Source organism: Vipera berus (genome assembly GCF_964194415.1).
Source record: "Vipera berus genome assembly, chromosome: 3".
NCBI lineage: Eukaryota > Metazoa > Chordata > Lepidosauria > Squamata > Viperidae > Vipera > Vipera berus.
The window spans coordinates 3,291,272-3,316,455 of NC_138204.1; the positions used below are offsets into that span (position 1 = coordinate 3,291,272).

Here is a 25,184-nt window from a genome sequence, read left to right on the forward strand (position 1 = left end):
CGGAGAGCCAAAACCAGGAACGCAAACTACAATAATGTTAGCTTAGTCGAGAAGAATGTTGATAGGCAGAAAGCTTAATGAAGTGGTGGGATTATTGACTGGTGCTGACAAAGGGCCAATATGCCACTCAGCCCAATTTCCAACCTTCCCTATAGGGAAATGAATGCGTTAAGTTTGCACTTTGAGTTTTGAACGATGGGGATAATCTGTGAAAAATGTCACAAGCCCCCACGGGATGATTTGGCGAGACCTTTAGCGAATCAGTGCATTTCTTTCAACGGGATGATTTGCTGAGCCCCTCTGCGTCACATAAATTTCGGCCCTACAAAGGGGCTTGCCACAAAGATGTGCTTGTGTTACTCTCACCACGTTGCAAGCAGCACTGTGCCGAGCGAAGAGAATATGTGTCGCTCAGGGTTGAACTGTGGGGGGGTGGGTGTCTCTGAGCTTGGTGGTTTCCTTGCAGACATTTCGTAACCCAACTAGGTAACATCATCAATACGGACGATGTCTGCAAGAAACAGCCCAGTTCAGACAACACCCAAGAACTCACAGAAAAAGAAAACCATGGATTAATACCAGACAAACAATCATCAAGGAGAAAAAAACCCAATACCCTAATGAAGGAAGCATGAAAGAAAAAAAATCACATTTCCAACAACACTGCCAGGGCAAGCCACTTGTATATAAACAGAGGCCAACCTCCGCTCCCTTCTAGCACTCATGATGTTACCTAGTTGGATAATGAAACGTCTGAAAGAAAACCACTCAGCTCAGAGGGCATCAAGGACCCCACAGTCCTCCTCCTCCTCCTCCTTTCCAGCACTGATGATGTTACCTAGTTGGGTCATGAAACATCTGCAAGAAAACAACCCAGCTCAGAGAGCACCAAGGACCCCACAGTGTTCCTCCTCCTCCTCCTCCCCTCCTCCTCTCCTCCTCCTCCTCCTCCTCCTCCTCCTCCTCCTCCTCCTCCTCTCTTCAAACCTCCTTCCCTTCTAACACTGATGACGTTCCCTAGTTGGGTCATGAAACATCTGCAAGAAAACCACCCAGCTCAGAGAGCACCAAGGACCTCACAGTGTTCCTCCTCCTCCTCCTCCTCCCCCCCTCCTCCCCCTCCTCCTCCTCCTCCTCTTCTTCTTCTTCTTCTTCTTCTCCTCCTCCTCCTCCTCCTCCTCCTCCTCCTCCTCCTCCTCCTCTCTTCAAACCTCCTTCCCTTCTAACACTGATGTTCCCTAGTTGGGTCATGAAACGTCTGCAAGAAAACCACCCAGCTCAGAGGGCACCAAGGACCTCACAGTCCTCCTCCTCCTCCTCCTCCTCCTCCTCCTCCTCCTCCTCCTCCTCCCCCACTCCCTTCTAACACTGATGATGTTCCCTAGTTGGGTCATGAAACGTCTGCAAGAAAACCACCCAGCTCAGAGAGCACCAAGGACCCCACAGTCCTCCTCCTCCTCCTCCTCCTCCTCCTCCTCCTCCCCCACTCCCTTCTAACACTGATGATGTTCCCTAGTTGGGTCATGAAACGTCTGCAAGAAAACCACCCAGCTCAGAGAGCACCAAGGACCCCACAGTCCTCCTCCTCCTCCTCCTCCTCCTCCTCCCCCACTCCCTTCTAACACTGATGATGTTCCCTAGTTGGGTCATGAAACATATGCAAGAAAACCACCCAGCTCAGAGAGCACCAAGGACCCCACAGTCTCCTCCTCCTCCTCCTCCTCCCCCACTCCCTTCTAACACTGATGATGTTCCCTAATTGGGTCATGAAACATATGCAAGAAAACAGCCAAGTTCAGAGAGCACCAAGGACCCCACAGTGTTCCTCCTCCTCCTCCTCCTCCTCCTCCTCCTCCCCTCCTCCTCCTCCTCCTCCTCCCCTCCTCCTCCTCTCCTCCTCCTCTTCCTCCTCCTCCTCCTCCTCCTCTCTTCAAACCTCTTTCCCTTCTAACACTGATGTTCCCTAGTTGGGTCATGAAACATCTGCAAGAAAACCACCCAGCTCAGAGAGCACCAAGGACCCCACAGTCATTTTCTCCTCCTCCTCCTCCTCCTCCTCCTCATCTCCGCATCCCCCCTCTCTTCTAACACTGATGATGTTACCTAGCTGGATAATGAAACGTCTGCACCAAAGCCACCCAGCTCAGACAGCACCGCGGACCCACAAAGGTTGTCGTGTGAATCATTGCCCTTGCTAAATTAGTAACACGGTTGTTAAGTGGATCTGCCTTCTCTGTTGACTTTGCTTCTCAGGAGGGTCGCAAAAGGGGAATCGCATGACCCCGCACATTGCAACCGTCATATAATATGAGTCAGTTGTCAAGCTGACTTTCGATCACGTGACCACGGGGAGGCTGTCACAGTCGTTAAGTGCGAAAAACAGCCGTGTCATTTTTTTCCCAGTGCCGTTGTAACTTTGAATGGTCACTAGATGAACTGTTGTAAGTTGAGGACTACTTCTTACTGGAAAAGTATTTTAAAGTTTTAATGCACATTATATGGGGTTGGGTTTTTAATATGGTTTTAACTATTGTATATATCAGGCATAAATTATTTAATTGTTTTTTAACTTTTGTACTTTGTTTTTTAATATTTCTTGCCCTGTACACCGCCCTGAGTCCTTCGGGAGAAGGGCGGTATAAAAATTTAATAAATAAATAAATAAATAAATATATTGGGGGGGGGGGCGGTTAGGGCAGATCAAGCTTGTTTCCCCTCTCTTGAATTCAGCTCCCCTACCCCCCCCCCCCCCATCATATTGATAGAATTCTGTAAGGGGCTGCATTCATGTCCTCAAGGGTTTTAATCAGAATTAATTGAAACTAAAGCAATTATTGGTTTTTATAGGTGGCTTTGAATGTATGAGCTGTATATTGCCACGGGCCCCTTGGTGTCTACTGGAGAGTAAATGCATTTTGTAAATGAACTAGTAGTTAATGAAAAGCCGGTAGTTGCATCGCTATTATAAAGCTGCTTGCCATGATGGCGTTTTGCATGCAAGAGACTTAAACTAAGAAAATTTAAAATATTTTCCGACAGCCCTGCCTCTCTTAGCTGTTATGGCTGTAGTTTTTTCCTCACTACTGATCACAAGCTCGTTTTATTTTTGCAAAATCAAACACCGCCCCGAATCAAAACAGGGAAACAGGTAAGAGGCAGAACGTCGTCTCCCTGTGGCACTACTCTTAGAAATTTAAATTTCACGTCGTATATAGCATGCCTTATTTTAATTGTGACGCTGCTGACCCGAATAAACGGACTTCTCTTAAAATCTGAATGCGTTAACTAAGAGCTCTCCTACTCTCTCAGTCCATTTCATCCATTCTTGCGTTCGAGAATTGGGCTTTGCGAAAAACCAAAATAAGATGAATTAAGGAAGGATGATGGGATTTGTTCGACTTTGTGGAAGGCTGTTTTAGGAAAAGAGTTGAGAAATAAAAGAAAAATCCCTATAATAATAATAATAATACTAATACTACTACTACTACTACTACTACTACTACTACTACTACTACTAATAATAATAATAATAATAATAATATAAAGTTGGAAGGGACCTTGGAGGTCATCTAGTCCAACCCCCTGCTCAGGCAGGAAACCCTATACCACTTCAGGCAAATGGCTGAATGTGGTTTTAATGTGGTTTTTATATAGCGCTGAAACTGCCAAGCTAAAATCCGTTTTTTGGGGGATGCTGATGAGCTTAATACAAGTCAAGTGGTCCTCAAATTACAACCCTTTGTTTAGTAACCGTTCAGAATTATGACGACACTGAAAAAAATGACTCAACGTCGGTTTTCACACGACCACTGCGACATCCCGATGGTCACGTGACCGAAATCCAGTGCTTGGCAACTGGCATGTCCTTATGACAGTTGCAGTGTCCCACGGTCACGCGATCACGTTTGTAACCTTCTAACTTGGCTTCCGACAAGCAAAGTCAATGGGGGAGGCCAGTCTTGCTTAATGACCGCACAATCCGCTTAACAACCTCAGCGCTTTGCTTAACCACTGACTGGGGTAAAAAGGTCATAAAATGGGGCAAAACTCACTCAGCAACTGCCTTGCGTAGCAATGGGCTCAGTTGTGGTCATAAAGTAGTCCTCAACTTACGGCCACAATTGAGCCCCTAATTTCTGCTGCTAAGTGGGACACTGCTTAGTTTTGCCCCCATTTTATGACTTTCTTTGCCACAGTTGTTAAGTGAATCGCTGCAGTTCATAAGCTGCTAACCGAATCTGGCTTCCCCCTTGACTTTGCTTGCCAGAAGGTCGCAAAAGGGGGTGGCAGGACCCCAGGACACTGCGACCGTCATAAATATGAGTCCGTTGCCAAGTGGCTGAATTTTGATCCGGCGACCTTGGGGATCCTGCAACAGTTGCAAAGCGTGAAAAACAGTCACGCGTCCCATTTTTCAGTGCTGTTGCAGCTTTGGTCACTAAATGAACCGTTGTAAGTCGAGGACTACACGCACTTGCAGTTTCTTTGCAATCCGAAGGAGACGGTGCGGGACCATGCAAATGGAAGTAGCTACCGTATTTTCCGGCGTATAAGATGACTGGGCGTATAAGACGACTCCCCAACTTTTGAGATGATTTTCATGGGTTAAAAAGTCGTCTTATACGCCGGAAAATACGGTACTAGGCTGGATCCAGCTGGGAGGATCACTAGCAAGGCAGATTCAGTAGCTTTCCATTGGACTCAGTCTCTTGTGGGATCGCTTATGGTACATCGGTCCTCAGAAAAAACCCAAGCTTGCATCCTTTGACAATGGTGTGAGAAGAAGACCTCCTACAAAGCAAGGTGGCCGCGATGTCAATTAGGTTGGAAAGAATCTAACCTGTCCAGGGATGCTAAGGAGACTCAGGAGTCACAGGATGCAGAATTTGGTTGTTTACAACAGGCAAAATGCCACTAAAGGAGGGCCTGCTCGACCCGAGAACAGGGCTAAGAGGATGACAAAAGACAAAACGAATACAACAAACCCCACCGTTATAAGTCATCCTTCTGGAGAGGCAGGAGTCTTACTCTTCCCATCCTGTGCCTGAACAAGCCTGGGGAACTTGATGTAAATGTCAGGCCTAAGACCGACAGTCTGAAAATTTTGGGTCCAAGACAGGGGAAGGTCGGAGGAAAAAAATAATAATCATAATTCTGGGAAAAGCCGCACCAATTCCCAACGAAAGAACTGCTTTTTGACAAATCCGTTCCACGCACCTTTGAAACAGAACCAAGCAAGGTTATTCTAAAGTAGAGGAGAACATCTACTGATGACCTTGAATGGAGAAAAGGGGGAAGAAGGCCAGAATGACAGACTTAATTTGGGTGGCTCATCCTCACTTTACAAGACAGCAGCAACGTCCCCTCCCCCCAAATGCTTTTTTCAGCAACGTTTTCGGAAAAGCTTTGGCCTGCTTGGCCCTGCACTGTGGCCTGTTTACGAGCCAATTCCCTGAAGCCAAACCAAGATATCTCAGGATCTTCTCACCCATCCGTCCACTTTTCTGACTAACAATATCTCTCTTTCTCCCCCCTCCTGCTGGAGGGAGATCCGGAGATCCGTGCACACTCCCCCCCACCCACCAGAGCCAGTTTACCTGCTTGCAAAAAATCCATTTGGAGGAAGGGGGAGATTTTTTGCAAAGGAAATCCTGTGCCTTTCATGGATCACCTTTATAGGGTTTTTTTGTGTGTGGCAAAAGCCTGGCGGAAGAATGAGTCATGTCGACGCCCACCGGGCTGTGATCCGTGAAAGCCGAAAGCCCCCCACCCCACCCCACCCCATCGACCAAACCTGGCACACTTGCAGAAGTCCGAACTTCTCCAGCCACGCAATTTTAACCCCTTCTTCCCCCTCAGGACCACTGATCCTCTGAGTGGTGGTACGCGGTGCTTTTTTTGTAAAAGAAAAAGGTGCCGGAACCCACACATGTCATACAACCCGCCTTGCCTACACTACAAGGTTCTATCCAAAAAAAGGTGCCGGCACTCCGTTCTGAGCGTTCTATGAGCAAAAAAAAGCCCTGGGTGGTACTTACTTGAGAGAGGCCAGCTGGAGAAGAGATGGCAGGGACGATGCCCTGAGAGAGATCTTGGCTTGGGGGACTTCTTAGAAAGCCGAGGAGGAGACGGTGGAAGAGAGAGGGAGGGTGCAATCCCACTGCAGTGCTCATAAGAGGCGGGCGATGCTTGCCAGCTCGGTCATCAGCACCCTGTCACAGCCAAGGGAGACAGAGAAAAGGCAGGGATGAGAGAGAGAGAGAGAGAGAGAGAGAGAGAGAGAGAGAGAGAGAGAGAGAGACACGGATGCAGGTGATGGAGAGATGAAGGATGCTTTTCCTGGATTTCTTTCAAAGCCCTTCAGGTGCCTCCTCCGCTCCACCTGCCTCCCCCATCACCAAAGAGCATCCTTAGTCAAAGGACCAACTGTCTGCAGGTTTAAGGCATCCTCACCTCCTCTGCTGGCCCCTTCCATGGTGCTGAGCTTTTGGGGGGGGCACTCGGAGGAGAGGCAGCTGGGCTGAGCTCTTCTGGCTGTCTGGGGCCCACAAGGGTGGGGAGGGGGGGAGGAGGAGGAGGAGGAGGAGGAGGGCGGCTTTGCCTAGGCAGCTGCGTACTTGGCTCCGTGACTCCTTCTTAAAGAGCCCATCGTCCACAAAGCCAGCTCAGCAAACAGGATCCGAGCCCGCTCGGGGTTTCTCACCTCTGCTTTACCTTTAAATGGGTCCCGCTGCTCACGTCCGTCCTCACCCTTGCGTGGAGCAGCTCAGCAAGGGCGAAAGGGGTTTTGCATCAGATGTGGGGGGTTTTGGGGGATTGTTGTTGTTTTTTTTTTTGGTGGGAAAAAACTTCCGTTTCTGCAGGTCTGTGGCTAGAGGAGCAAACACGGGCCACTAGCCAAAAAATAATAATAATAATAAAAAAATTTAAAAAATAAAATTGGGCTTCACGAATGGAATTATTTCATTACGGTTCCCACCCTTTTTTTTTCTTACATTTTATTGTCTTTTTAAAAAAATATTATTATTTGATTTGGAGCTGCGCAGAGTTGCTGAGCGCTGGGCAGCATATAGGTTTAGTAAATTATTATTATTATTATTATTATTATTATTATTATTATTATTATTATTATTATTATTATTATTATTATTATTATTTGTTATGCTGTTGTTAGCTGCGAAGTCGTATCCGACCCATCGTGACCCCATGGACAATGTTCCTCCAGGCCTTCCTGTCCTCTACCATCTTCTGGAGTCCATTTAAGCTCACGCCTCCTGCTTCAGTGACTCCATCCAGCCACCTCATTCTCTGTCGTCCCGTTCTACTCTTGCCCTCAATCTTTCCCAGCATTAGGCTCTTCTCCAGTGAGTCCTTCCTTCTCATTAGGTGGCCAAAGTATTTGAGTTTTAGCTTCAGGATCTGGCCTTCTAAAGAGCAGTCAGGGTTGATCTCCTCTAGGACTGACCGGTTTGATCGCCTTGCAGTCCAAGGGACTCGCAGGAGTCTTCTCCAGCACCAGAGTTCAAAGGCCTCAATTCTTTGGCGCTCAGCCTTTCTTATGGTCCAGCTTTCACTGCCATACATTGCAACTGGGAAGACCACAGCCTTGACTATACGCACTTTTGTTGGCAGGGTGAGGTCCCTGCTTTTTAGTGTGCTGTCTAGATTTGCCATGGCTTTCCTCCCAAGGAGCAAGCGTCTTTTAATTTCTTGGCTACAGTCTCCATCTGCGGTGATCTTGGAGCCCTGGAAAATAAAATCTGTCACTACCTCCATTTCTTCCCCATCTATTTGCCAGGAATTGAGAGGGCCGGATGCCATGATCTGGGTTTTCTTAATTTCTTAATAATAATAATTATTATTATTATGTAAAACTTTTATGCATAAAACATGAAACTCAAGTCAACTGAACACTCAAACTGACTGGCACTAATGATCGACACGGGTTGCTGCCAGCATCTTAGATATCAACCAGGTATTATTATTATTATCATCATTATCATTATCATTATCCTCATCCTCATCCTCATCATTATCATCATCATTATTATTATTATTATTATTATTATTATTATTATTATTATTATTATTATTATTATTATTATTATTATTATTATTATTATTATATCATCTATGGGGTCACCACTCTCAAGACACACAGGGACCACAATACAGCATCTAGAAACTACCGTATTCCAGACATACAATTAAAAAATATGGATCCAGTATGCCACTAATACCTTTGTCATAAATAAAAAAGAACAACTAATCAACACATAGGAAACTACCAACAATGTCTTTAAATGAATACGATGAATACAAATGAATAAATGAAGGCAACATTGAGTGTTACACAAAAAAGATTTTTTTCTGCATTGAATTCAGCAAACTGATCATTAGCCACAGATTTTAATCAGTATTGATTAAATTGATTCTCCCAGACCACGAGAAATTTACTTCTCGCAGGGGTGCAAAAGATTATTTTCAGTCCTTAAATCCACTCTGATTTTGAAAAATAAATTTACCTGACAGCACAAGCAAATGGGTAATTCCAAGTGCATAGATTAGCCACAATTGATATAGAATTTAATAGGTTTAGTATTAATTTAATTAAATCCTTTTGGCCAAGGATTAAGGGAATGTAAGAGAGAGAGGCAAAAACAGATCCATGCAAAAGCTGAATTTGATTCAATTTCTATTTCTAAATATGTGTTATTTTATTTGTCAATTAAACTGACTCATATTTATGACGGTCGTGGTGTCCCGGGGTCATGTGATCCCCTTTTGCGACCTTCTGACAAGCAAAGTCAGTGGGGGAAGCTAGATTCGCTTAACGGCCGTGTTCCTAACTGAACAACGTCGGTGACTCGCTTAAAAATTGTGGCAAGACTTTTCTTGTGGCAAGAAAAGTCATCAAAGGGGGCAAAACTCACTTAACAAATGTCTTACTTAGCCACAGAAATTTGGGACTCCATTGTAGTCGTAAGTCGAGGACTACCTGTATTTCTTTTTTTTTTTTAAATTATCTTATTAATTTTCCAATTTTACATTTGAGTATTTGAAAAGCAACGTGGTGACTGGGTTAGTCAATAGTTCAATAACAAAATCTTTGGTGCAGATCTCAGGTTACAACATCAAATATTTCTTCTCTTTTTCCCTTAACATTTACTATCTCATATTCAAACTAGTACAGTTCTAATCATATTAACTCAATAAAGACGTCATTATTACATTTATCAGTAATTTTTTGGCTTATACATGTCTTAATTACATTCAATCTTCATAAACAGTCCATATCCTGTTGTTAATTTTTACCAGTTTTTAGTTTCTCATCAATATTCCAATTTAACCTTAAATATTTATAATTTTCAGACTTTGGGTAACCAAGATTTCCCTTATCTCACTTCATAACAAAATATAATATCCCGAATACACATTTTATCTATTTGAATATAAACTTGTTCTATTTCCTAAAAGTTATCTACCTGTATTTGTATTTCTGAGGATATTTCTGCCTTCCTCTATCCATCTTCTTTCAATAGATTGACTTGATGCTTTATTATAATTCATTGGAAATTGGGTGGGCAGTGGAGTTGATGGGAAATAATTGGAAGTGATGTTTCACAAGGCAAGATGGGATGAGCAGAAGGTCAAAGACATTTTATCTTGATATTGTCTAATGGAAGACAACAGCGAGGTAATGAATTCTCCTAGAAGGAAAGGGGGCAATTGTGTTTGAATCTCATATAGCACCTTCTCATTTGTCCTTTCTGCTTCTCTGCAGGGCCAAGCGAGTAATTTAGGTGGTAATATCAACAAATCAAGGGACGCGGTGGCTCAGCGGGTTAGGACGCTGAGCTTGTCGATCAGAAGGTCGGCAGTTTGGCGGGTCGAATCCCGAGTGCCGCGTAGCAGAGTTGAGCGCCCGTTACGCGTCCCAGCTTCTGCCAACCTAGCAGTTCGAAAGCACGTAAAAATGCAAGTAGAAAAATAGGGACCACTACGGTGGGAAGGTAACAGCGTTCCGTGCGCCTTTGGCGTCTAGTCATGCCAGCCACATGCTTTGAAACGGAGATGAGCACCGGCCCCTAGAGTCGGAAACGACTAGCACGCATGTGCGGGGGAACCTTTACCTTTACCTTTATCAACAAATCATTATTAGGATCATAGACCGCCATAAAAGGGTGGAATATTAACAATTAATATTTTTTTTAAAAAAATAAAATTAAAATTAAGCTAAAACATTTTAAAAAGGTATACATATGACTCTGTGTGTGTGTATAATATACACATGCTGCATATATACTGTGTATATGCATACTGTATGTGTGTGTATATATATATATATATATACTGTATGTATGTATATGTCTGTGTGTGTATATATATGTTGCATATATATATACACACATACATAGAATGAGATATAAAATTATACACACACACATAAAATAGTCAGTCTGCATTAATCTTTTTGTAATTGTAATCTTTTTATTTTTATAATTGTTTTTATATCTCTCCTTTTTTTATTAAATTGTAAGCTGCCCACAGTCACCTCAAACTGTGAGATGGGCAGCAGCATATAAGTCTGATGAATAAATAAAAGAAATAAATAAAACAAAATCTAGTAAAATACAGGTTTGAGTCAATGAAAATGGGAAACCCTATTAAAAGGATAGTTATAAAACAACGAAATTTATAAAACCGGAAAATGTGCCTCAGAGCACTAAGGGCCTCACAGTCCTCCTTCTCCTCACCCACGCTGCCAGCCCCATTTTGTTCTAGCGCTGATGTGGTTACCTAGCTGGGTCACGAAAACACTGCAAAAAAAATAATAATCAACCAAGCTCAGAAAGCATTAAGGACCTGACAGTCCTTCTCCACCTCCACTACACAAACTCCATTCCCTTCTGGCACCGATGATGTTACCTAGCTAGGTAATGAGACGCCCAGAATATCACCGCTTCTTCAAATACAGGTAATTCTTGACTTACAACTGTTTGGTAATGTCCGTTCAAAGTTACAAAGGCACTGAAAAAAGTGACTTATGATTAATTTTCATGACTGTTGCAGCATCGCCATGTTCACGTGATCCAAATTTGGATACACGGCAATGGAATGTATTTACAACGCTTGCAACGCCCCAGGGTCACGTGGTCTCCTTTTGTGACCTTGTGACGAGCAAAGTCAATGGGGAGGTCAGATTTATTCGACATCTGTGTTAAGAACTGAAGGGATTCGCTTAACAAACGGCGGCAAGGTAGGTCAAAAAAAAATGGGGCCAAAGGTACTTAACAAACGTTTGGCTCAGCGACAGAAAATTTGCGTTCCCTTTGGTCGTAAGTTGAGGACTGCCTAAATGCATCCACTGTTCCCTGTAGTTAAGGAGGTACACTTGGGAGATATTAGACTTTGTAGTACCGGATCATAGGGGGGGGGAACTTGCAAATGGGGAAACAAAGTTTATTTATTTATTTACTCAGATTTGTAAGTTGCCAGGGTTGGCACAGTGCTTTTTAAATATAATAAAAGAACAGGAATAAAAGAGGATGTTATTTTGGATAATAGCATAACTCAAACATACGAGGAATGGCTGCAGGAATTGGGTATGTCTAGTCAAATGAAAAGGAGGACTTAAGGGTGACCTGCAGTCATAAGTCGAGAACAACCTGTATACTGAGACATTCGACTTAGCGGTCCTTAATAGGGTCATTCCATCCTTTGTTAATCATATTCCCTAATATTTGATTAGCTTTTATTTCTCCCTCCCCCCAAGGAGCATGACAAACACCGTCTTCCAATGTTTGAGGGGCTGCCACAAAAGAAGAGGGTGTGTGTGTGTCAACCTATTTCTCCGAATAAAGCTCCTGAAGGCAGGACAAGAAGCGATGGATGGACACTAATCAAGGAGAGACGCAATGAAGGAGAAACTTCTTGACGGCGAGAACAATTAATCAGTGGGACAACCTGCCTCCAGAAGTTGTGGGCGCTCCATCACTGGAGGCTTTTCAAGATCGGACAACCATTTGACTAGGATGACTTCTAGGTCCCTTCCAACTCTTGTTATTCTGCATTCCGTACGTTTATCTGTACCGTATTTTCCGGCGTATAAGACGACTGGGCGTATAAGACGACCCCCTACATTTCCTGTTAAATTATAGGGTTTGGGCTATACTCGCCGTATAAGACTAACCCTCTTCCAACGCACACCAAATAAAAATTAAAAAACATCAGATTTGATTTTAATATGGTAATTTTAATTCAAATGCTTATGACATGGAGGTACTTAGTAGGAAAACTGTCACTTATAAACATAAGGCTGTTTGTCATCAAACATGTAAACATAAAACAGTGCAAGTGGATTAAACTTTTCCTAATTCACTCTAAAGCTTTCCCTGTGCAGACCAAATGGGACATCCGCTCCAGGTTTTCCAGCCAGCCCGCCCAGTTCCTGAGTCAAATGTGTCCTTAGAGCTAAGCAGCTGCTCTGGCTGCTGCATTCCCCACCTGCCTTTCAAGTTGGGATAGACTGCAGCTGCTCTTCAACTTTAGAAGGAAAGACGCCCAGACCCCAGCCTGTAAAAAATCACAGACTGCAGCTTCTTCTCCAGTTGGTCCCGCTTTCCCTGCGCAGACCAAATGGGAGATCTGCTCCAGGTTTTCCAGCCAGCCCTGTCCCTAAAGTTTGAGCACCCAGCGTATAAGACGGCCCCTGACTTTTGAGAAGATTTTCATGGGTTAAAAAGTCGTCTTATACGCCAGAAAATACGGTAATTCCTAGAACGTTTGGTGAAAAGACTTTCATTCTGTGCTTCTCTTAATGCTTTCCATTTTCTAAATTCAGGGAAGTCTTTTTCCTCCTTGTATCCTGTTCCCTGGAGATTCACCTCGCCTGCTTAGCAGTAATAATGCTCTCCTCTTAAATGTTTTATTAGATAGCTTCTCTGAAACGGTCTCGGCCTCGTCACGGTGCGAATTCTCCCCTTTCCTTTATCTCATTTATTACACTGTTTGTCATGCTCCTCGCGGGGGGGGGGAAATAAAAGCTAATCAAATATTAGTGAATATGATTAACAAAGAATGGAATGAGCCTATTAAGGACCGCTAAGTCGAATGTCTCAGTATACAGGTTGTTCTCGACTTATGACCGCAATTGGAACCACAATTAATGTTGCTAAGCAAAAAGAATGCGAGTCAATTTTTGTTGTTGTTAGCTGCGAAGTCGTGTCCGACCCATGCGACCCCACGGACGACGTTCCTCCAGGCCTTCCTGTCCTCTGCCATCTTCTGGAGTCCCTTTAAGCTCATGCCTCCTGCTTCAGTGACTCCATCCAGCCACCTCATTCTCTGTCGTCCCCTTCTTCTCTTGCCCTGAGCCTTTCCCAGCATGAGGCTCTTCTCCAGTGAGTCCTTCCTTCTCATTAGGTGGCCAAAGGATTTGAGTTTCAGCTTCAGGATCTGGCCTTCTAAAGAGCAGTCAGGGTTGATCTCCTCTAGGACTGACCGGTTTGATCGCCTTGCAGTCCAAGGGACTCACAGGAGTCTTCTCCAGCACCAGAGTTCAAAGGCCTCAATTCTTTGGCGCTCAGCCTTTCTTATGGTCCAACTTTCACAGCCATACATTGCGACTGGGAATTTTACAACCCTTTTTTTTGTGCCATGGTTAAGTAAATCACTGCTAGTCGTTAAGGGAATCATGTGGTCGTTAAGCAAATCTGGCTTCTCCCGTTGAGTTTGCTTGCCGGAAACCAGCTGGGTTAGAAATGGCGATCACGTGACCCCCGGGATGCTGCAGCTGCCGTAAATGTACCCTAATTTTTATCACATCACTGTGAGGATGCTGTGACGGTCGACAGTTCCTCTCTGCCGTTTACTGGCCTCCAAAATGGTGTCTCTACTTTTTGAGTGTTTAAGCAGGAAGACAGCAGGCGCTCCATCATCCTCCCTGGGTTTTATTCTCTAACAACCAGCTGGAATATTCTGTTCTCCTGCCATTCCCTGGATGTCCTAATGATTGTGGACTCTTCTCCTCCACATTTAGTTGCATTAAAGCTGCTGCAGATACATGGAATGGGATGGGATGGGATGGACTGGACTAGAAATAGCAGATTGTAGAATAGAATGGAATGGAATGGAATGGAATGGAATAGAATAGAATAGAATAGAATAGAATAGAATAGAATAGAATAGAATAGAATAGAATAAAGAATAGAATAGAATAGAATAGAATAGAATAGAATAGAATAGAATAGAATAGAATAGAATAGAATAGAATAGAATAGAATAGAATAGAATAGAATAGAATAGAATAGAATAGAATAGAATAGAATATGGAAAGAATAAAGTAGAACAGAATAGAATAGAATAGGAAAGAATTAGAATAGAATAGAATAGAATAGAATAGAAATACAGAACAGAATAGAAATACAGAATAGAACAGAATAGAAATACAGAATAGAACAGAATAGAAATACAGAAATACAGAATAGAACAGAATAGAAATACAGAATAGAACAGAATAGAAATACAGAACAGAATAGAAATACAGAATAGAACAGAATAGAAATACAGAACAGAATAGAAATACAGAACAGAATAGAAATACGGACTAGAATAGAAAGAATAGAATATAAGTACAGAATAGAACAGAATTATAGAACAGAATATAAATACAGAATAGAATATAAATATAGGATAGAATAGATTAGAAAAATAGAACAGAAGTACAGAATAGAATAGAATAGAAATATAGAATAGAATAGAATAGAATTAGAAATAAAGAATAGAATAGAATAGAAGCTGGAAGGGACCTTGGAGGTCTTCTAGTCCAGCCCCCTGCTCAAGCAGGAGACCCTATACAATTTTGAGACAAGTGTCTGTCCAGTCTTTTCTTCTGAAGGCACCCACAACTTCTGGAGGCAGGTAGTTCCACTGGTTAATTATCCTCACTGTCAGGAAATTCCTCCTTAGTTCCGGGTTGCTTCTCTCCTTGATGAGTTTCCATCCGTTGCTTCTTCTCCTGCCTTCAGGCGCTTTGGAGAATAGCTTGACTCCCTCTTCTTTGGGGCAGCCCCTGAGATACTGGAAGACTGCTATCGTCCCCCACCCCCCACCCCAATCCTTCTTTTCTCTAGACTAGCCAAACCCAAGTCCTGCAACCATTCTTGGTATGTTTTAGTCTCCAGGCCTTGGATCATCTTAGTTGCTCTTCTCTGCACTTTTTCCAAGCTCTCATCTTTTTGGTAGCGTAGTGACCAAAACTGGACGCAATATTCCAGGCGTGCTCTTACTAAGGTTTTATAAAGTGGTGCTAATACTTCACATGATTTTGATTCTATGCCTCTGTTGATACAACCCGCATTTTCATCATTCTAATTTTTATAATCAAAAAGATGAGCTCCACAGTGGAGCCCAGCAAGGTGTACGGCCTCTGAATAGGCTTCTGAAAAGCTGTTCCTTGTTTTAGTCTGCCTCAAGGGAGCTGCCCATGGTTCAGTTAACCCTGGCAAGTGTGCAAAGCTTGACGACAGAGGGCACAGAAATGGAGAAACTACCGTACGTCTGGGATTCTCATGCCCAGTTGCGTTGCAATCCCAGCCGTTTTTGCAGCTGGCAATTTTTTTTTAAAAAGGCTTTGAAACACAAATCTAGGGGCATGCTGGCCCTGTTAGGGTCAATCGTTGCATACATTATGAACCCCAGATGTGTGTTTGAGTCAATGTTGAAGTACGCCGAAAATAAGCCCGAGCCTGGTTTTTTTGGGGTGGGACTAATATAAGCCCTACCCCAAAAATAAGCCTGGGGGGGGTGGCGTGGCCAGCACAAGTGTGCAGGGGCTGACAGTGTCCGGCAGCAGCCAGAGCCCGCTGGTGCCTTGGCGCAGAGCAGGTAAGACTGCGCATGGAGGCAGAGATGCGGGGAAGTGTTTGGGTGCTTATGAGGAGCTTGGGAACAAAGCAATTCGCTCGGTTCCCAAGCATCCCATAGGCACCCAAACACTTTTCCCCTGAACGGAGATCTGATGGAGACCGGAAGCTCCGTCTGCTTGCAAATGGGGCGCTTGGGGACAACTCCCCACCTCCCAGTGGTGGGATTCAGCCAGTTCACACCAGTTCGGCAGAACCGGTAGCTAATTTTTTCTTGCCCAGGCCCAGAAGGGACTTCCGGAAGTGGCATCCATGCAGAGAACCATTTGCTCACATATTAGAATCCCACCACTGATCATTATCTATCTATCTATCTATCTATCTATCTATCTATCTATCTATCTATCTATCTATCTATCTATCTATCCATCCATCCATCCATCCATCCATCCATCCATCCATCCAGTGGTGGGATTCAGTCAGTTCGCACCACTTTGGCAGAACCAGTAGCTAATTCTTTGTTGCCCAGGCCCAGAATGGACTTCTGGAAGCAGCATCCACACAGAGAACGGTTGTCCACATATTTGAATCCCACCACTGATCATTATCTATCTATCTATCTATCTATCTATCTATCTATCTATCTATCTATCTATCTATCATCTATCTATCTATCTATCTATCTATCTATCTATCTATCTATCTATCTATCTCTATCTATCATCTATCTATCTATCTATCTATCTATCTATCTATCTATCTATCTATCTATCTATCTATCTATTCATCCATCCATCCATCCATCCATCCATCCATCCATCCAGTGGTGAGATTCAGCCAGTTCGCACCAGTTCAGCAGAACCGGTAGTTAATTTTTTGTTGCCCAGGCCCAGAGTGGACTTCTGGAAGCGGCATCCACACAGAGAACTGGTTGTTCACATATTTGAATCCCATCACTGATCATTATCTATCTATCTATCTATCTATCTATCTATCTATCTATCTATCTATCTATCCATCCATCCATCCATCCATCCATCCAGTGGTGGGATTCAGCCAGTTCGCACCACTTCGGCCGAACCAGTAGCTAAGTTTTTGTTGCCCAGGCCCAGAGTGGACTTCTGGAAGCGGCATCCACACAGAGAACGGTTGTCCACATGTTTCAATCCCACCGCTGCCGCTGCCTAACTTTGTGGCGACCACACGGCACAGCGGGCCACACGGCCTCCTGCTGCGAGCAGCCGCAGAAGTGGGCCAGAAGCCACGCGGACTCTGGCTGGATGGGGTTGTTGCCGCTGTGGGCGAAGCAGGTATTGGGGAGAAAAAAAAGAGATCGCCCTGAAAAATAAGACCTACTGCCTGTTTGGGAGGCAAAAATAAAATATATAAGACCGAATCATATTTTCGGGTATCTGGAAAAGTCCCTGTTTACATCTTAGCCACATTTTTTTTTAATTGAAAAGTTTTATCATACATTTTATCTTTAACAAACCCCCCTACCCCTCCCCTATCCCTCCCTCCTTACCCCTCCCCCCCTCCCCCCCCCGACTTCCCAGAGCTAAGTACAAGGTATAAAAAACAAAAAAAAAAGAATCATAAACAATCATATGCTAACAACCGTAAACTCTAAAATCTATCACTCTCTAGCTCATATAGGATAACTACAAACACTATTAATATAAAATATATAAAAAAAGAGAAAAAAAAAGAGAAAAAAAGGAAGACTTATTCAAATGCTACATGAAACTTTTTAGTCCCATATTTGTTCTGGATATACTCAATCCATTTTCTCCACTCCATAATATAACGTTCTTGCGAGTGATCTTTCAAATAAGCCGAAATCTTTGCCATCTCTGCCAGGTCAGAAACCTTTAAAGTCCATTCTTCTATGGTCGGCAGTTCCTCCTTCTTCCAATACTGCCCTATTAAGAGTCTTGCTGCCGTAATTAAATTCAACATCAACTTAGTGTCCACAACTGTAGCATCTGTAATTATTCCCAACAAAAAAAGTTGCGGACAAAACTTTATCCTCTGTTTAAAAATCTTCTGCATGTTCCACCAGACTTTTATCCAAAAAGCCTTAACCTTTTTACAAGTCCACCTCCAACATTTAGGCTGATAATTCGGATACATACTTGCAAGCTTTTTAGGATCTAGATGCCATCTATAAAACATTTTGTAAAAATTCTCTCTTAGATTTTGAGCTTGTGTAAATTTTATGTTCCTCACCCAAATCCTTTCCCACGTATCCATTGTAACTACTTCTTGAATATTTTGGGCCCATTTAATCATACAATCTTTAACAAGCTCTGTTTCTGAGTCAATTTCTATCAATGCAAGATATATCCGTTTGATATGTGCGGGACCCTGATTTCTAATTTGTTTTATCAAATTTTCATCAGTCATTGTAAAACCAATTTTCTGGTCTTCTTTCCACCTGGCCCGTAGCTGAGTATATTGAAACCAATTTTGAACAACCTTCTCTTCTCGCAAGAGGCTATATGATTTCAAACTCCAGACATTTCTTTCCAAGCTCAGAATCTCCTTGTACGTAGTCACATCATGCTTGAAACCAGCATGTATATTTTCTATTGCGTGTTTTGGAATTGCCCACAGTGGTATTTTACAATCTAGCTTATGTCTATACTTCTTCCAAACTCTCAACAATGCCTGTCTTAGAATATGCACTCTAAACACATTGTCTACCTTCTTGTCATACAACAAATATGCATGCCAGCCAAACAACAAATCGTGGCCCTCAAGATTTAATAATCTCTCTTGTGTCAAATTAATCCAATCACTTATTCCTACTAATGCAGCAGCTTCATAATATAGTTTAAGATTAGGCATTTTAAGACCACCTCTCTCACGAGTATCCTGCATAATCTTAATTTTAACTCGTGGCCTTTTCCCTGCCCAAACAAATTTATTGATACCTCGCTGCCATTCCTCCAAATTAGAATCTTTCTTAAGAATCGGTATCATTTGAAATAAAAATAGAAATTTAGGCAGGACGTTCATTTTCACTGCTGCGATCCGTCCCAACAAGGACAATTGCAATTTTTCCCAACTCTCCAATTCTTTTTGAATTTTCCCCCACAGTTTTTCATAATTATTTTTATATAACTTTGTATTAGAGGGTGACAAAAGCACCCCCAAATATTTTACCCTTTTAACAATCTCAAATCCAGTTAATCCTTCTAAGAGAGCCTTTTGCGAAACTGTCATATTTTTAGCCAGAATTTTGGTTTTCTGTATATTAACTTTAAATCCAGAAACCTTCCCGTATTGTGTTATTATCTCCATCAGGTCCACAACAGAGTTCTCTGGCTGGGTCACTGTAACAACCAGATCATCTGCGAATGCTCTCAATCTATAATCCTGATCTCTAATTTGTATACCCTTAATTTTTTCCGAATTCCGTATTTTAACCAATAATATCTCTAATGTTAATACAAATAACAAGGGCGATAACGGACACCCTTGCCTTGTGCCCTTCTCAATATTACATGCTTCTGTCAGACTATTATTAACTATAATTCGGGCAGCTTGTTTTTGATATAATGCCCTAATCTGTTGTAAAAATTTTTCCCCAAAATCCATTTTGTCTAAAACTCTCATCAAAAATTGCCAATTCAATTGATCAAAAGCTTTTTCAGCATCTAGAAAGATTAACGCCGCAGGGATCTGGTTGTTCCTTTCCAAAAACTCTAACACATCAACTATATGCCTCACATTATTTTTCATTTGCCTACCACTAATAAACCCCGTTTGGTCCCCATGAATCACCTGTTGCAGAACCCTCATCAATCTATTAGCCAACACCTTAGCAAATATCTTGTAATCTGTATTTAAAAGCGATATCGGTCTATAATTTTTAACTTGAGTAGCATCTTGGTCTTCCTTCGGAATCAAGGAAATAAAAGCTGTTCTCCAAGACGGTGGCACCTTTCCCCCCCTCTGGATTGTCTGGAACAGTTCCTTTAACGGTTTCATCATCTCTAATTGTAAATTTTTATAATAAGCCGCAGTCAAGCCATCCGTACCTGGTGCTTTATCCATCTTCAATTCCTTAATTGCTGTAAAAATTTCTTCTTCTGTAATTAATTGATTAATCCCCTCTTTTTGTACTTGCGTAAGAACCGGGATGCTAGCATTCTCCAAATATATATCAATGTCTTTTTCATTAATCTTCTCCTTAGCATATAATTTAGAATAAAAATCCACAAAAGCATCCTTAATAAGGTCCTGTTGAAACACAACCCTTCCTTTATGCTCAATTTTGTCTATATTAGAAGCTCTTTGCTTTTTCCTCAATCTATAAGCTAACCATCTACCTGGTTTATTGGCGTTGCAGAAGGTATTATGCCTGGCAAACCGCAAATTGGTTGCCACTTGGTCAGCCATTAATTTATCAAATTGTCCTCTTAACAGTTTAATAGCCTCCTTAATCTTCACATCCTCTGAATTCAAAATCAAAGCCTTTTCTTTTTCCTTTATTTCATTCTCCAGTTCTTTCCTCCTAGCTTCCACAGCACGTCTATGTTTATTATTCATATATATCAACACCCCTCTCATATAGGCCTTACTAGCATCCCAAACCATGTCCATAGAGGTGCCCTTATTCATATTAATTTCAAAAAAATCCTTCATCCGCTGTTTGCATTCTTCCACATTTCTCTGATTTCTAAACAAATTCTCATTTACGCGCCACGAGCGCCTATCTCTATTCTCCTTATCAATCTCTAGCCAAACTGGGCTGTGATCAGAAATAGTTCTTGCACAAATCTTCACCTTCTTAGTCCTTAAAAAAAATCATTAGTCAACAAAATAAAATCAATTCTAGAAAAAGATTGATGTCTGTCAGAAAAAAAAGTATAATCCTTTTCCTGCAAATGTCTCTCGCGCCAAATATCTCGCAGTTCCAAGTCATCCTTCATTTCAAAAAAGGATTTAGGCAGTCTAGCATGACTTGGGACGCGCTTAAAAGCTCCAGCCTTGTCCATCTCTACATCCAAAACACCATTCCAATCCCCCATAAAAATAAAAGATTTATAATCCAACTGGGTAAGCTTTGTATGAAGTAAACTAAAAAAGTCAGCTTGTTGTTGATTAGGAGCATATAATCCAACTAAAAGCGTCTTTTTACCTTCTAGCAGCAGCTCTATCATAACGTATCTTCCATGCTTATCTGCTTCAATTAAGTCTGCTGTTAAAGCACTTTTAACATAAACAACCACTCCATTTTTCTTATTCATTGCAGAAGCAACAAATTGCGTACCCAGCCTTGAGTTCGATAAATACTTTTGATCCACAACCCTAATATGCGTTTCTTGCAAACATATAACATCTATCTTGAATTGTTTTAAATATTGAAAAACTTTCTTCCTCTTCTGTGGTGAATTTAGTCCATTAACGTTCCAAGTTAAAAATTTAGTTGCCATGCATATCATCCCAAAGCTCTTGGAGCACTGCTTTGATAGGACTATCTTCTTTAGGCCGTGCTCCTCCCACTGCTCGGCTGTAAGTACGTTGTGGAAGTTCCATAGACTTCTGCTGATCTTGTTCTTTTGTTTTTTTTGATCGTTTTAAAGCAGCACGCGTCACCCTCTGCTCTCTAGGATCATCCAAAGAAGTTGTAGCTTGATCTCCTCCAGCACCGTTCTCCTCTGTCTGTCCATCTTCAGCCTTTTGATGTTCTCCTTCTCCAGACCCCTTTGCAGCTTCCAGAAGTGACAATGAGGTTGCTTTTAAAACGTTATTGTAAAAATCACGCACCTGCATCACAGTAACCAGACGGTACCTTTTACCTTCATGCATCACCATCAACCCGACTGGAATCTCCCATCTGAACCTTATATCTCGTTGCTTGAGCTCTTGCACAAGAAATGTAAAATCCTTCCTCCTCCTTAAAATCTTTGGAGGGATTTCTTTTAGAACCAAAACTTCTTGATCAGCAATCACAACTTTAGAATCATAGGCAGCTTGTATAACTTCATCTCTAATTTCCCTCTTTGCAAAATAAACCACCACATCTCTAGGCAGCTTTCTCTGTCTAGCAATCCATGAATTCACACGAAACACTTTATCCATGCCTCCCTTTATTTCAGATGCTGGCTGATTCAATACCACTTCCAGAGCCTCAGAAATCAGCTGCTTTAAATCTTCCTTAATATTCTCTTTTAAGCCTCTGATTCTAACAGCAAACTGCATCTGGTAATATTGAGCAAGACTCAATTCTCTATCCATTTTGTCTCTTAAATCTTCATTCTCCAATACTTTTGCTTCTAATATGGCATTCTTTTGAGTCAAATCTTCCACTTTTTCATCCAGATCTTCCACACATTCAGCCACTTTATGCACTGAAGACAAAATGTCTACCTTCATCACACTGAACTTCTGTTCCATCCTCTCTTCCATTCTCTCCTCCAATTTCTCCAATTTCTCCTCCATCTGTGCAAATTTATCACCCATTGATTCCAAAATTACCTGGGCATGTTTTTCAAGAGCATCTTGTAAATGCTTCGGTGTCAATACATCAGGAGGATGCAATGCCTGCAATGATGATTGTTGCACCGGAGAAGTTCCACCACTCCGAAGAGTTTTTGGGGGAGGTTTAGCCGCCATCTTTTACTTTCACTTGTGACGCACTTTCACTTTAAATTTAAAAAGTCCATCAAGCTCGAGAGTAAAATATAATAATCCTCTTCACCTTTTCCTCTTGTACCGCTCTGCCTGCTCCTTTTATTCCATAGTCCTTCCTTCAGGCAGGGGTGGTCGCAAACGCCTGGCTCTGCTCCAAGAAATCCGGAGCAGAGACGCTGACCAGCTGGGAGCGACCCAGGCTACGGGGGAGTTCAATCCTTCAGCCGCCCAAGCTACAAGCTCAGGCGGCCCCGGAGAACTCGACCCCTACCTGGGGCCTCACCCCCTCCTCTTCTCCCGAGGAGGGGGCTTCAAATTCACCCGAACAGCTGATCGGCGCTGTTTCGGGTGAAAATTACTCAGCTGAGCCGCGGGCAGCCCGGGAAGGCTGTCTCCGGCGCCGCGCAGCCACCGGAAGTCCCTTAGCCACATTTTTGAAGTTGGACATTTTGTGGAGATATTTTGTGTCCCTTCCAACTCTGTTATCCTTCCTTCCTTCCTTCCTTCCTCCTTCCTTCCTTCCTTCCTCCTTCCTTCCTTCCTCCCTCCCTCCCTCCCTTCCTTCTCACTGGAGGCTTTTAAGAAGAGACTGGACAACCATTTTTCTGAAATGGCATAGGGTCTCCTGCCTGAGCAGAGGGTTGGACTAAATGACCTCCAAGGTCCCTTCCAACTCTGTCATCCTGACAGTGAGAACATTTAACCAGTGGAACAGCTTGCCTCCAGAAGTTGTGGGTGCTCTCTGAGTTGCAGGTTTTAATGACCCAACTAGGGGACATCATCAGTGCTGTTATCCTTCCTTCCTTCCTTCCTTCCTTCCTTCCTTCCTTCCTTCCTTCCTTCCTTCCTTCCTTCCTTCCTTCCTTCTCACTGGAGGCTTTTAAGAAGAGACTGGGCAACCATTTTTCTGAAATGGCATAGGGTCTCCTGCCTGAGCAGGGGGTTGGACTAGAAGACCTCCAAGGTCCCTCCCAACTCTGTATCTGTTTGTGTATTGCCCTGGGCCTCTTCGTAGGACTGAGGGAGAAGGGACTAGCCCAAAGACTGCCTAAAGCAAGAGTAGAACTCTCACTTTCTAGCTTGGTACCTTTAACCCCTCCAGTAGCAGGGTGGAAATGACATCACTCCTCATACATGGAGGCATGATGTAATGCAGGGGTCTTCAAACTTGGCCCTTTTATGACTTGTGGACTTCAACTCCCAGAATTCCTCAGCCATGCACACTGGCTGAGGAATTCTGGGAGTTGAAGTCCACAAGTCATAAAAGGGCCAAGTTTGAAGACCCCTGATGTAATGTAACGGCCATATGTCTCTGCTCTGACAGCGTAAGAGATGGTGGACTGTATATGCAATTCTAAAGCCAGATTCTATATAATCCCTTCCTCAAACATCACTGAGCATCAGATCCTGGGTAGCTGCTAGAGCTAATACAAAATATGGAGTCCTTGAAAGTTTACTTTCATTACTAAAACTTCCAGATAATTTTTATGTTCAGTTGTCAGACTAACAACACTGCATCGTGCAGGTTATTGATGGTTCTTCCTCCAATTTTAAAGTCACACTCATTTGCTTCCATGTCTGTCTGTCTATTGCATTGATTGTATCTATTGCATCATCTGTCTATCCATCCATCATCTTTCTTTCTGTTCTGTCAATCAACTACAGTAACTATTCAGCATCTCTATCCTCCATTGTATCTATCCATCCACTGTATCTATCTATCCATCTATTGTATCTGTCAATCCATTGTATCTATGCATCCATCTACAGTATCTAGCCACCGTTATCTATCATCTATTCTATTCATCCATTCATTCATTCATCCATCCATCCATCCACTCTCTCTCTATCCCGTCTGTCTGCCTGTCTCTATAATCTCTGTTAATCTACCTGTCTGTCTATCATCTATTCTCATGACTCAAATGTCCATTTTCAGGAAACATTGTTCTGAAAGCAGTTGGCCACTTCGCTGGCCGTTTTTAAAGATCTCTGAATGCTAGAATGGTTCCCCCAGGAAAAATTCTGCCTTTGCATATTGCAAAAAAAGATACCGAAAATAAAAAGCGCTTAAGTGTTAAGCCCGGAAGCGCCTGAAAGCTCGCAAGAACAGCTCGGAAATTCCTCCCGCCAAGTTGGGAAACGGCTGCTGGTTAGATGCCTTTTAATGGGGCACGCTTGGAAGGTTGAAATGTGCTGTGGTCACTTTTAAATTTGCTGCTTTAACAGGGCCCGTGAGCCCACATCCCAATAACGAGGCTGGTGATTGTATTTCACAAGGCTTACGGGTCTCAAAGGAGCCCTAAGCGCAACTTGGAAATTTAGGCCTTGCTTCTCAGCATGCCAGCTTCTTCTTAAAAATTGAAAGGAAAAAAAAAGAAAATAATAATAATAATAATAATAATAATAATAATAATAATAATAATAATAATAATAATAAGAAGAAGAAGAAGAAGAAGAAGAAGAAGAAGAAGAAGTTGGAAGGGACCTTGGAGGTCATCTAGTCCAACCCCCTGCTAAGGCAGGAAACCCTATACCATTTCAGACAAATGGCTGTCCAGTCTCTTCTTAAAGACTTCCAGTGTTGGAGCATTCACCGCTTCTGGAGGCAGGTTGTTCCGCTGGTTAATTGTTCTGACTGTCAGGAAATTCCTCCTTAGTTCTACGTTGCTTCTC

General features: G+C 42.6%; 1 long non-coding RNA gene across 1 annotated transcript in view; it reads right to left on the bottom strand.

Annotated features, from left to right (window-relative positions):
- The window catches only part of LOC308665726, a 183,002-nt gene extending 157,818 nt beyond the window's left edge, over positions 1–25,184 (bottom strand). Inside the window, exon 1 of the long non-coding RNA XR_014025939.1 lies at positions 25,106–25,184. This is a non-coding gene — a long non-coding RNA (uncharacterized lncRNA). The remainder of the gene's footprint in view (positions 1–25,105) is intronic.